Source organism: Glycine soja, chromosome 18 (genome assembly GCF_004193775.1).
Source record: "Glycine soja cultivar W05 chromosome 18, ASM419377v2, whole genome shotgun sequence".
Classification (NCBI taxonomy): domain Eukaryota; kingdom Viridiplantae; phylum Streptophyta; class Magnoliopsida; order Fabales; family Fabaceae; genus Glycine; species Glycine soja.
This window is the reverse complement of record NC_041019.1, coordinates 39,911,555-39,926,173: the sequence shown is the minus strand read 5'-3', so window position 1 is coordinate 39,926,173 and position 14,619 is coordinate 39,911,555. Positions and strand designations below refer to the sequence as shown.

Below are 14,619 nucleotides of genomic sequence, written 5' to 3'. Positions count from 1 at the left end.
AAAACATATTCTAATATTTACAAAGAAGAGTGGACCCAACCTTGGTCCATGGGCTCAGAAATCTATCTTGAGGTTCATGAGAACCCCAGGGCCTTCTTTAGCAGCTCTAGCCCAATCCTCTTGGAGTCTTCTATCCAATACCCTTGGGGGTAGGATTTCATCAATATAAAAACTCAACTTTTTGTAATTCTTAAGTATGTTTTTGTTTCCTGATAAATACACGTTTTTTGTGTTTGCTCCCTAGTAAATTTTTCTTTCGGATTGGGTCCCTAATATTTCAAAAATTTTGCCTTAGGTCCTTATCATTAGTCCGTAATCGTTAACTACCTATGTGGCCATTAACTGGACACATAGGAGTGTGATGTGTCGTGTCACGTGTAACCTTTGGTGTTACTATTTATACATGCTGGATTGTTTTTAAAAAAAACAAAGAAAATGATGTCATTTTAATGTACTCTAGACTTTTTTCAGATCCACTCCATGGCCTCCCATCTCTAGCCAAGCACTTCTTCTCTGATGATTGCAACTCCAAGGATAACCACTTTATCTTTGTGGAAGCAAAGCTTCATGATGAATAAAAAATGATTCAAAGGTGTTTTGATGATAACAATGATGACAACAAAAGATGATGACAAAGGTGATGAACAAAAAGCTCAAAGAAGATGATGACAAAGGTGATAAACAAAAATCTCAAAAATCAAAGAACAACTCAAGTTAATCAAGAACAAGTCAAGAGTTCAAGAATCAAGAAGAATTCAAGACTCAAGAAGAAAGTCTACAATCAAGAATCAAGATTCAAGATCTCAAGAATCAAGATCAAGATTCAAGACTCAAGATTCAAGAATGAAGAAAAGACTCAATCAAGATAAGTATTAAATTTTTTTTTCAAAACTTTGAATAGCACATGAGTTTTTGACAAAACCTTTACCAAAGAGTTTTTACTCTCTGGTAATCGATTACCATATTGTTGTAATCGATTGCCAGTAGAAAAATGAGTTTGAAAAAGTTTTCAAACTGAATTTACAACGTTCCAAATATTTTCAAAAGGCTGTAATCGATTACAATGTTTTGGTAATCAATTACCAGTGCCCTTGAACGTTGAAATTCAAATTTAAATGTGAAGAGTCACATCCTTTCACTCAAAAGCTTTGTGTAATCGATTACACTTATTTGGTAATCGATTACCAGTGACTGTTTCTGAAAAATCAAAAGATGTAACTCTTCAAAAAGGTTTTGACTTTTTCAAATGGGTTTTCAGTTTTTCTAAAAAGTTATAACTCTTCTGAATGGCCTTCTTGACCAGACATGAAGAGTCTATAAAAGCAAGGCTTTGTTTTGCATTTTATCAATCAATCTCTTACAATCCTTTACAAGCATTGAATCTCTTTAAACTTCTTCTTCTTCTTTGTACCAAAAGCTTTCTGAAGTTTTCTGGTTTTCCAAACCTTGAAAACTTGTGCTATTCATCTTTTCATTCTCTTCTCCATTTGCCAAAAAGAATCCGCCAAGGACTAACCGCCTGAATTCTTTTTGTGTCTCTCTTCTCTCTTTTCCAAAAGAACAAGGGACTAACCGCCTGAATTCTTTTGTGTCTCCCTTCTCCCTTGTCAAAGAATTCAAAACGACACAGTCTAAGAATTCTTTTGATTCTTCCCATTCCCTAATACAAAAGCGTTCAAAGGTTTAACCGCCTGAGAATTCTTTTGTATCCCCATTCACAAAGTATCAAAGGTGTAACAGCCTGAGATCTTTGTCTTAACACATTGGAGGGTACATCCTTTGTGGTACAAGTAGAGGGTACATCTACTTGGGTTTGACTGAGAACAAAAGGGTACATCTCTTGTGGATCAGTTCTAGTGGAGGGTACATCCACTAGGGTTTCAAAGAGAACAAGGGAGGGTACATACCTTGTGGATCTTTGCTTGTAAAAGGATTTTTACAAGGTTGAAAGAAATCTCAAGGACCGCAGGTCGCTTGGGGACTGGAGGTAGGCACGGGTTGTTGCCGAACCAGTATAAAAATTCTTGTGTGTTTGTTTCCTTCTTCCCTACTCTTTTACTTTCTGCTGTGCATTTAATTTTCGCTTTTACTTTCCGTTAAGTTTCTCTTCTACTCCATATTCTCTTAACAACAAAAGTAAAAGCCTTAAAAGAGTAAATTTTTAATTGGTAAAGTTTTAGGAATAATTAATTCAACCCCCCCTTCTTAATTATTCTGAGGCCACTCGATCCAACAGTCTTCTCCCTGTCAATGTTGCCACCGCGAGATACAACTTCACCTTCGACATGGTTTCTTTTTCCATATCAGGGATCCACTCCCTTTCCTCCTTTTTCCATGGTTTCTTTTTCCATATTTGACATGGTGGTTTCGTCCTCTTCTTCTCTTTGCACCAATTATCTTTCCCCTACACTCTTTCCTTGTTGGTAAAAAAAGAGAAAATATAGTAGAGATGAAGATCTGAAATAAGAACAAGCTACAAAAACTAGAACCACCTCTGCCTCCTCTCGTGGCAACCGCCATTGGATCTTGAACTTAGCACCAAATAATGTTGCTTTGGTAACTATGGAGAGCATCCAAGAATTTGAAGAATCTGTGTTAAAAAGGTGGGCTAGTAATGGTTTTCAGCCTGAATCCTAAGAGAAATCTGGACTTTATCTCAATTTTTTTATATGTTAATTTATGGAATAACTATGAAAAAAATTCCTTTAATTTGACTTTCTTTTCCTCTTGGTTTTTGACTATGTGCTAATCAATGGACTCATTCTTCTTCTTCTGTTGCTGCTCCTTTCTAATATTCACGTGAGATGCACACCTTCGTGGTGGCAGCGATGAGTAGGAGCAAATTGGGGTTTAGGCTCAATAGAGAGAGGGGCAGCAAATTGGGAAAAGAAAGAAAAAAATATAAAAGATTTTTTTTAACATGCAAAACGATGTCATTTTTTACTTAAAAAAGACTATTTTCAACGTGTAATCCCACTCAGACAAAGATTACACATGGCACCACACGTGACATGTCTGTGTGGATGGTTAATGGCCACGTAGGCAGATAACGATTTCAGACTAATGGTAAGGACCTAGGACAAAAAATTTCAAATATTAGGGATTTGATCCGATGGAAAAATTTATTAGAGACCAAATACAAAAAAGGATATTTATCAAGGACCAAAAACATATTTAAGCCTTAAAAAAATCATGAAATAATTTTTTGTCTCAGATATAAAGTATTAAAAAGACACACATGCAATCATATATCTTAAACTTGATCTTAAATTTTCTAATTGCATTTGAATTCTCATTATCTACTAGTTGCAACAACTTTATCATATCATGTATTTTGAATTGACATTATCTAGTAGTTACAATAATTTTATCATGTCATTTATTTTGAATTCACGTTATCTATTAGCTACCTTACTTATATATACATTGTATTCTGAATTCACATAATAATAATAATAAAAATAAATTATATTAAGATAATTATATTAGAAAAGGTATTTTGGTAAATTTTATATTTTTTTTACTTGTGTTGTCCATTGTCCATCAATAAGTGTACATGATTAGAAAACAAAAAAATTAGTGTTTTAGTAATTGCAATGCAATGCTTATTCAAATTTTCACTACCTTATTTATATAGTCAATAAAGGAAAGATGGTTACGTAAAGAAGAAATAAGGATAGAGTTGTCTATCTATCTATCTATCTATCTATCTATCTATCTATCTATCTATCTATCTATCTATCTATATATATATATATATATATATATATATATATATATATATATTATATGAAGCATTTTTCAATAAAAATAAGGAAAGATGGATATTTTATATATAATTTTTTTAACAATTGTGAATAATTATAAAGCAACTTTTGTTAGGTCTGGACTATCATTTTCCACATCTACCTTGGGTTTTGATGATTAACAAAGTATTAGTTATTGATGTTTTAATGAGTTTATGACAAGTAGACAAGATCAACGATGTTAAAGGATTTAACAATAATCTACATATATCGTCCACACCCTCTAAGAGAAAATGCTCTGTTAATTGTTTAGGTAGCGTCCAACACGCTGCTAAAACCAAAAAGCGTCCTTTTAGTACATGTGCTCTAACTTATACAAATTCTTTTTGTCTCTCTTTGTTTTGAATTGCTAACATTTGAATTTAAGGAAATATCAAGATGGAAGTGAATAGAAGGTATTCACAAAATATTCATATTCCTTAGAGGTCGCTTTCATTGACCACAAGGAGCACATGTGTTATAAGAGGCAGTCTACAAAAAATAGTACCAGAAAATGAGAATACCTCTGAATCAAAACTATGGTAAAATCACTTGACAACTAATTTAAAGCTTTCATTTTTTATCCTTTGCTAAGCAAAGTTATCTTGTATTTGTGTTTTACCGTGTATTCATTGAGTGTTATTGAATATTTGTATTCATTCAAAATGCGGTTTGTGAAAACCAGGAGTGGCTTAGTGTTAAACAATACTTGGATTTCTTAGATTTAGGGGAGTCTAAGATAGTGTTAGAAGTGATATTAAGAATACTTGTATAACAAACAAGGACTGATAAGTCTGAATACTTGTTTTGTAATCAAGTTTTGATTAGTGAAATCCTTTCTTGCTGTGTAAAGGAGAATTGGACTTAACTCAGATTAAGTGGATCACTATCAACCAAGTATTTCTAGTTCTCTTCTCAAAGATTTATTAAGTATTCTATTAGCACTCTCTGTCATTCTTTTATTACCAAGTATTTACGTGAAAACAGTTTTAAAAAATCTATCTTATTCAGTCACTAGACAATCAAACTTGGCTTTATTAAAATATGTTGTCTCTTCAATGGAGGACTTACCATACATATACATATTTGTCTATATATGTGTTAAAAGTTTTTTAAAAAATATTATCTCTGATTAACATACTATTCAATCCTTTTTCTAGTGTAATTGTTGTTATGCCATCTTTTAATTATATTATCACTTTTTCTACAAAATTTAATATTAATAATAACTAATTTTGAATATCTCGTAATTATGTATATTATTCTAAAAATAAAAAAGGAAGTTTTTAAATAAGGATTTGAAATTATTAATGAAAGAGAGAAATATTCAGGCTTAAAAAATAGTTCAAAAAATTATTAAAAAAAGATAACATCATATAAAGAAATGAACGAAAGTAGTTACAAAAATATTAGAGGAAAAAGTAGGTGTGGGTAGTAGGGGTGTGCAGCGAGCAAGTTCGAGCCCAAAAAGCCCACATCGCATCAACCCATGGGATCTGACAACTAACTTATTTTCGCCCAACAAACCATTCATGTTTATTGGGTTCGAGTTTGGACGAGTTCCAAATGGGTCAGATGGGTTTATTCATATTGGGCCTAAATTGGACCATGTTCATTTTTTTGCCCAAATTAAAAAAAGAGTTTTTTTAAACCATTTTAAAATGATCACATTCATTTTTTTGCCCAATTGAGTTTTTTTTCCAAATTAAAAAAGTAGTTTTTTAAGCCATCTTAAAATAGTCTATTTTGAGCCCATTTTAATTTTTTGGCCCAAGACAAAATAAAAGTGAAATAACAACAAGCACACCAGAGGGAGAGGTTGAATAATGTATTAATCAAAGATAATAACTTTTTAACAAATAAAAGCTTTTATTATAAGCTCAAAAAGATAGATAGACTAAAGTTGTTCACTGATGAGAAAACAAGTTCAGTGAAAACCAAGTTTAGTCGTCCAATAATAATAACACAATATTTTCACACAGGCTTCTCAAATAAATACTTGGTGAGATGGCAATGCCAAAATAAGCTTAAAAGAATACTCAATAAAACCACTTAAGAGAAATATAATAATACTTGATTTATATCGGTTCACTCAGATAGAGCTACATCTAGTTCTCCTTTATGCAAATATAAAAGGTTTTACTAATCAAAACTTTGATTACAAACAAGTACTATGTCCTTCCACACCTGACTATATAAGTATTATTTCCTTTATGCAAATATAAAAGGTTTTACTAATCAAAACTTTGATTACAAACAAGTACTATGTCCTTCCACACCTGACTATATAAGTATTATTTTTGCCACTTATGGCACACCCTTAGACTCCTCTGAATCTAAAATAAACAAAATATTGTTTAACACTAAGTCACTTATAGCTTTCACAAACAAAAGTTTGAATGAATACAATGATTCAACAACACTCAAAAGTGAATTAATAGTTAAGCTCAAATACAAATAACTTTGTTTAGCAAATAATAAAGAGGATTAAATGCTAATTATATCGTGCACTCAAATATGTAGAGTTTCACTTCTGAAAACTTGGGCTTATTTTTAACTTGATTGTCTTTTTTTACACTTGATTCGGAAAAAGAGACGCCTTTTATAGACTTCAGTGAAGGATCCATTATGATATCAGTGATGAGCCTTGATATAATTGTTGTCTTACTGTTGGAGGCGAAACACGTGGTGCACTCTGAGTGGCGAGGACTAGAATGAAGGTACAGACTCCTACAACGAAAGTGAGCTTTGAGGAATATTCTACAAATACCTTATATTCTATTCTATTATGTCCTTTTTCTTAAATTTCAAATGTTAGCCATTCAAATAAAAAGAGACAAAACTTATTTCCCTTTAGTACCTTGTTGGATGTCACTTGTGAGGACATAAAATAAGTGTGTAAGTGATTTAAAGTCCAGTGGACATAACTATGAAAAATTCAGTGCAAAAATACTGGTTTTCACAATAAATGGACGCGATTGATTTAACAATGTATTGGATGCTGAATATATCCTAATAAAACTATTTTCCATTTTAATTTTGGACGCGACTTAACTAGAGTTGTAGGTGTTGATATAATAAGGAGTAAGCTTGTTTGCAAAGTTTGTCTTGGGCACTTAATGATAACTCATAAGTTCATCAATAATTTATACTTTTGTAAACATAAAAATCCAAGGTATGGTAGGTCATGCAGTGGTTAGTAGATCGTTCAGACCTTACAAAAAGCAAATTGAATACTACAAAGCTTTTAAAAAAACCATAATTGAAAAAATGAAAATAATAAATAAATAATATTTTTTAAAAGGAATCCAATCTTGGCATCCCGACCATCATCATAGTTCATAACTAATAGTTGTTAATTACAAATTCAAGGCATTCATTCATCCACCATGTCATGTCTAAGTCATGAAAGCTATTACAAATTAGACAAGTGAAAATAATAATGCACTAGTGTTCAAATCAAAGCATCCCAAAAAATGTCATTACATCAAGTATCAACACTTCCTTCTGCTACAATAGTCTGCCAAGTCAATCGTTGGGTCATCCAAATTGTCACATATCCGCAATTGCAACTCTTTGTATTTCATTAAGCAAACATGTTATTATTCGTTCAAACTTCAAAGTAGTAAGTCTTATAGAGGGAGGGTGATATTTATACCTTTTAATCATTTCTTTTCCTTGGTAAATCATCCTTCATTCTCTAGTTCTCTTTGAATTTTCTTTTTTGTCTATAAAAAATACAAATCAAGCATATTCAAAGAAAATTACCCGTAACTAATAATAAAGGAACAAATAACAAGAATCATTTATACAAGGACAGGTGCATCAATTATTAGATCATAATTTGAGACTTACAACATACAAGTTACTAATTAACATAATAAAAACAACTTTCAAGAAAAAGAGAAACTTATGTAGTAGCATGCACATCTGCACACAAACAGACAAAGTAAAACAATCAGGCTAAAAAGAGAAACTTATGTAATAGTATCTAGCATGCACACCTACAAACACACCCACCCAAAGTAAAATAGCCCGACTAAGGCAAGTAAAGAGGAAATCTAGTTGAATTACCCAAATTTGTCCATACACTCACAAGTTAAACCAAGATGGGATCTCGTTATCTCATAGTCTCCATAAATTCATCCATTATCAAAATCTGTGAAGGGGGGATGGGATCTTCACTCTCAAGAGTACCAACTGGAGTTACAACAAGATAACAATTAAAATTAATTGTTTTCTCTGTTTTCATATTGTGGAAAGACACATTTATTTGAACATAATATATGCATACTAGAAATATGAATTCATACATATATACATATCAAAATCAATATGAATTCACCCAACCTTTTGTCACTCATATTAATGCCTATTAGTTATCCTTATGTTGCAAAAAGAAAAATCGTATGATCAAGATCAACAACAATTTGAGTGGAACTACATTGTACAAAACATTGCTAATTTAATACATCAAATATACATATCAAAATGCATGATAAGTTTTGCTAAACAAACCTTTCAAAAAACAAGTATATATGCCATTCAATAAATTATAATAGCTTGCTTAATGGATGCACTTTTAAAAAATCCAAAAAGGGTCCAAGCTGACCTATGAAGAAAAACATAAAAATGATCAATTTCACTTTATTGTGATCAAAAGTAAATAACAATGACTACATTAGAATTAGATGCAAGTTTCAATTTATTGTAATTAAAAGTAAATAAGAAAAAAGCTACAAATTCAACCATTTGTGGGTTATGAGTGAGATAATCCAAGTGCATCATCTCCACTTTCAACTCTTGTTCTAACTCCATTAGATGCAATATTCAACCTTTCAAATCCTAGGCATTGGCAACATGACAAGGAAAAAATTAACTTAAATAATTTAACAAAAAATGGGATATACAACAAAGCAATTAAATAAGAGGAAAGGTAAAAATAGTACCTAGCACAATATTTCTAGAAATTTTTGTTGTCCTTAGGATCCAATATCACAATCAATGACGAACCACAAACCAATTATTCAAAAGTTACGATTTACGATCATGTATAGTCACAAACAAAGTAAACATGAGACATGTAAAATTACATTGTTCTCAAGGATTTATCTATGTAATATACGCAAATCCCCCAAAATACAACAGGTTCTTCCCAAGATTAATTTGGGGCAACAGAACTAGCAAACTCTTTTTGTGAGAAAACCCAAGAACTCACATAGAGAAGGATGAAAGGATCTGCTCTTTATTCTCTAAACTTTCTTCAATATTAGTATTCATAGTAATTAATTGGAAATAATGGCTAATTAATATAATTGAAATAGATAATAATTATAATTAAAACATGACATTAATTCACATTAAAATATGTAATTAAAAAGATTAAATGATATATTTACCTTTTGAAATATCTTAACCAAAATATACAACAATCTCCCACATATTTCAAAAGGTTAAAGAAAAGATAAGAAATCCATGGGTTTTCTTTCTCTTGGATGTTCTACAAGAAAATGACCTATGCCTACAGATAAAAACCATCACTAGATGTTAAAAATGTTTAGGTAAATATAATAAAGACTTTGTCCTACGGACATTTTGACGATCAACTTTGAGGGGGCATACAATGACAAATTATAGTCTGTCAGTAGAGGTTTTACCTAAGGATTTACTTTCACCTATAATTACATTTGAAATCCGCTATATATGATTCCTACAATTCACAATGTGCGTAGGTAAAAGTTATTAACTTATATCTACAACCTCTAATTGTAGGTAAAAAATCAACTTATACCTACAACCTAAACGTCATTAACTTATGCCTACTATTGAAATACAGTAGATATAAGCTATTTACTTGTACTTATAGGCTTTAATCATAGGTAAAAGTCAAATAATAAAAAACTCACATTGCTCGTTATCTATTGAAATGCTTTATTTTTCCAAATTATTATTAATATTATTATAAAACAAAATCATCTTCTGATATTTCCAAGTACATCTCTTCCCTTTTAATCATAATCAAAATTTTCTACTACCTTTGATAAACCAAAAAGGCTTCCATTCATTTTTACATATACAAACAGAGCATTGACAAGATTTGTCTCAATGACTAGGTGAAGAAAACCAAGATAAAGAGGAAAATGAACAACACCAGCAAACCCAATATCATCATGATCTAGCCCTTTAAACAAAGCAAAGAAATATGTTCAAATAGGTTTACATTGAAGTAGAACGGTGTCTTCTGCTTCTTAAGGGGCCTGGCAATATATAGTAACATGTTTGCTTTGTTTAATTTCATAAACATAACTAGTAATAAGTCTTCTTTTTTTTTGGCAAATTTTACCAAGCCCAAAGTTTTGGCGATAACACATGAACATTTGTCACTTTCCAAGCAGGAATCATATGATCTTTTTTAGGGTCAAAACATGGATGAAAACCTCTTCTATTAGAAGGAATAATAAACTTAGGGGCATAGCAAGCACCTTCATCCCATGAAAAAAATTGCCTTCACAATTCAAATACAAAAGTCACATAATTAGCACATGCTTGCCACCACTAAATATTGTTTAGCTTTACTTCCTTAAACTAAATGACTTCCTTAAACTAAATGCAATTTGGGGAAACACAAATTGTTAAACATACCCAAATGTGGTCCCTTCCTGATTAGCGGTTCCAATAAGGATATTGCTCAACAATGTGATTATAAGCATTCTTATAAAAGTCCAGAGTGAAAAAGCTCCTCAACCCCTCATGTTTCTGAATGTTAATGCAAGAAAATATAGAAAAAAATTAGTAGTAAATAATGAAAATTATAAGCATAACAAATATATCAACCCAAGAGTGCATAACAACGTATAAACATTGTCGATAGTAAGAATTAGAGAAACATAACTGAAGGTACATTTATTTTTCTTCCATGCTTTAGAGTATAAGATGAAGCTCCTAATAGAGGAAAACAAAGATTACATACATGCATATTTCATTTTAGTATTACTACTCTTGTACATCAATTTGAACCAAATTAATCTACATCTTAACATTGATGATGGGATAGTGACTATGCTATGATCCAAATAAGCACAAATGCTCAGATTTTGAAAGCTCTAAAAGCCCGACTAACATAAAAACTTGCATAGCCATGAATGAACACTTATGCAGTTTGGCTTATACATACATGCCACATGCAGTAGGATTATTATTCTTTAAGAGTGTGTTTGGATAAGAGAATTTAAAATTCTGAGAAATTTTAAATTCTAAGAATTTCAAATACTTCAATTGAAATTCTTTTATTTTCAAAATTTTGTGTTTGGATAAAAAAAATTAAAATTGTGAGGGTGAAAGAGAATGAATGCAAAGAGAAGAGAAGATATGGTTGGTGTGCTTCCAAAGAGTATAATACTGATGTGGCATAGGGAGTCGTAGGAAACCAGGATACGACAACATACACCACCACACCCGACCACAATATTCAATCAACGACACAAGGCATGGCACCAGACCCTCTGCGTCGGCAAGCGCCTTCGCCGCGTGATGGGCGGCGATGGCTGTTCCCTTAGCTAGCGGGTGTAGTTCTACGTTTCTCCTTACGTTCGCACCCAATCGATGCTTCGCGAGCTTGGACGGTACTTCTTGAAGAACTTTCAAGTGGAAGAGAGGATGAAGGTGATAAAGGAACCACACAAATGTTTTTTTAAGGTTCTTCTATCAAGAAGAGAATTTCAATTTCTCACCTTTTAGAAGGAAATTAAAATTCCAAAAATTTAAATTCTTCATAAAAAAAAACATCCAAAAAGTGAATTTTAGATTAAAGAAATTTAAATTCTCTGATAAATTACTTTTCTCAGTTAAAATCCTCTATCCAAACACACTCTAAAGTGTAGACTGAAATTTTTACAAAGTAAATTGTGAAATTGAAAACAATAAATGAAAAAAAATTAATAGTTTCAATTTGTATAATATTCAAGCACCTGTATAACAAATGGTAGATTTCTCATTTAGGATTACCATTATGTACTTTACAACCTACAGGATGCAAGATCCAAATTTGACGTAGTAATATACAACCTATAGATTCTAGTAAACAAGGGACAATTGATGAAAATATACCTATGTACTTAAATGAGGAGCATGATCAGCATGAGTTATGAGACATGAATCAAGAACTAGAACAAAGAAAATCTGCCTCGTCGCCATTTAGAGTTCGATGAGGACTAGCTAAGATACTTTTATAAAGTGCTATCTGATGACAAGCAACACCATAGGACAAATATATTGCCAACCATTTTAAATTTGGCCAACTAAAATATTATGTTTCTATCTCAAATTCACGAAGTACCTGGGCACCATAAAGTTCACTTCTTCATATCGTTGCATTATAGACATCATAGAATCTATTTACATAATTTTCCTTAAAATGGTGCCTCAATAACAACCAAAAAGAAAAGGAAAAAGAGAATTAAAATGGAAAAAAATCACCAGATTGCTTTTAGGATATAACCAAGAGTGACTTTCATATCATGATCATCCTTACCTCAAGGAGCAGGTTGTTAAACACTGAAGGCAAATCATAAACATATATAAGAGGCCTTTTCTTAGCCACCACATCATTAGCATTAATAACTTTTTCATCAAAATGTTGATTGTCAGCAACATCAATCTAAGCAGGACGAAGCCAATTAGGCAATTCCCATACATAAGACATGACAGAAGGAGTGCTACAATCTACTCCATACAGAAGACATCAGATTCAGTTTTGTTTATTTACTTAAATTGGATGTAAGCAAATAGAATGTATATGGATTGAAAGATGAGACAATGAGAGTGATCTCATTTATCATACTCTCTCTTAATGATGAGAAACTTCATGAAAATAACAAGTGGTTGACAAAGTGAAAATGCAAACACCAAAGGTAACTGTCATGTTAATAATTTAATAAACAAATGAATCACCTGACAAAATCCACCACGATAATGGTCATGTCCAAAGCACTGACTAATGCACGTAGATTGCATAGACACTTCACAAAACTAACCCTCGAGACCATCATACTTGCATTCACATGCATATTTGAATTACACCTTGCCAGCATATACTTCATTAGGGTACACATTGCACCAACCTGATTTGTTACCATTGGTTGTGAACACATCTTGGTCTAATTTTGTCCAATCCACCACCATGGAACCATCAGGCTCAGAAGATGGACTGAAACAGATGAATTTGGCAAAGAATTATATGGCATAAAAGGTATTAGTACTTAGAGAGAAGATTTGTAAATTAAAGTCAATGGTATGAGTTTGAATCCTACTTAAGTTGAAAGCCACATGACTCTGTCAATGGTCGATTTGTATATTTTGTGCTTTATCCATAGAAGCACATGGCTCTTGTTTTGTCACAAGTGGCAAGGCATATGAAGGGAACCCATTTCCAAAATGGATCTTTTGGAGAACCTTAATAGTTGCATTCCAATTGCAATTACTCAGTGCTTCTATCTCCTGATATATCAATAATTATTTTCCCAAAATTATTATTATTATTATGCTTTTTGTATTCTAGATAATAAAATAAGTATGCTTTGGTGCAATCATCAAAATGAGGAAGACACAAAACTGGCAAAAATAAGGGTTAATATGTTGGATGATTTTCATAAGTCTTCAATAAGATTGTGGAGAATTAAGATAAACTTGACATTTGAGCAATGAAATTATTTGAATGAACAATAACTTCCAATTAATGTTTTGGTTGGGAAGAGACTATCTTGTCTCAAACCTAAAACCATTAAATGGTATTGTAATAAGCAATCCATTACACCAGGTTGAAGACAAACACTTCCAATGTAATGTAAGTTTTAGAATCTTACTCTCTTCATTAGTTTTAATAAAATATAAGTACTAAATGGATCCACAAAGTGAACACATACCTAAAAAAGAAAGTTTGGACCCTCAATCAACTAGTCAAATTATCTTCTATTAATCATGAAACTAACAATTGTATCGTAGAAGAGAAAATTAATGCTATATTTTCATCAACAAGTGCACCAAGCAGTCATATATGGGAGGCAGATTAGATACAAATATTTTTTCTTTATAAAGAGTAATTTATGCTCAGTGACAAAAAATATATAATGACTTAATGAAGAAATTTTTTCCTGTTTATCCAATGATTTCAGCAAGGACAAGATAACAATTTCATCTTCACCTTAATTTAGTATATCTCCAAGTTGAACCAACACCGAATCCACTGAGAGAAAAAAATTCATATGTTAAAATCTCTCAATTTTATGATACAGATTAAAGATACATATTGGTAATAATCACTAATTAAACTTGTAATTAACAATAGAGTTGAAAATAAAGGAACATATCTTACTGAGTTATAAGAAGTTTCCTCCTCATTGTAGCATTTTCACAAACACCTTATAGGAAGTTAAAACTGGATTGAATAGTATATTTCAAGGCAGACATAATCTTCGTTCACACATCATCAACACCAGCAACGAGGTATGAATCACCTACTCAAAACAAGTTCTATTGAAATACAATAGAAGAGACTAAACAAAGAATGAAGATAAGAAGCAATACCTTTTTTAATCCCTTCCCTGTAGGTACAAACACAAAGCCTTCAAATCCTTAAGATCCCTTCACATGCAAGCACGAAACCCTCAAATCTTGTCACTGCCCAAAGGCTTTGTTTCATGTACAAGTACATGGTGAGGTTTAATTTGTTGCGATTGACACAAAAAAAAGCTTTAGTCATAGTAGATTGGTAAAAAGCTTACCACGGTGGGCGAAAATGGCTCGAAATGGCAGTTAGGGTTCGATTGGAGAAATTTTC

General features: G+C 31.8%; 1 pseudogene; it reads right to left on the bottom strand.

Annotated features, from left to right (window-relative positions):
* LOC114397237 overlaps positions 1-14,619 on the bottom strand; it is a 36,482-nt pseudogene that overhangs the window by 6,334 nt on the left and 15,529 nt on the right.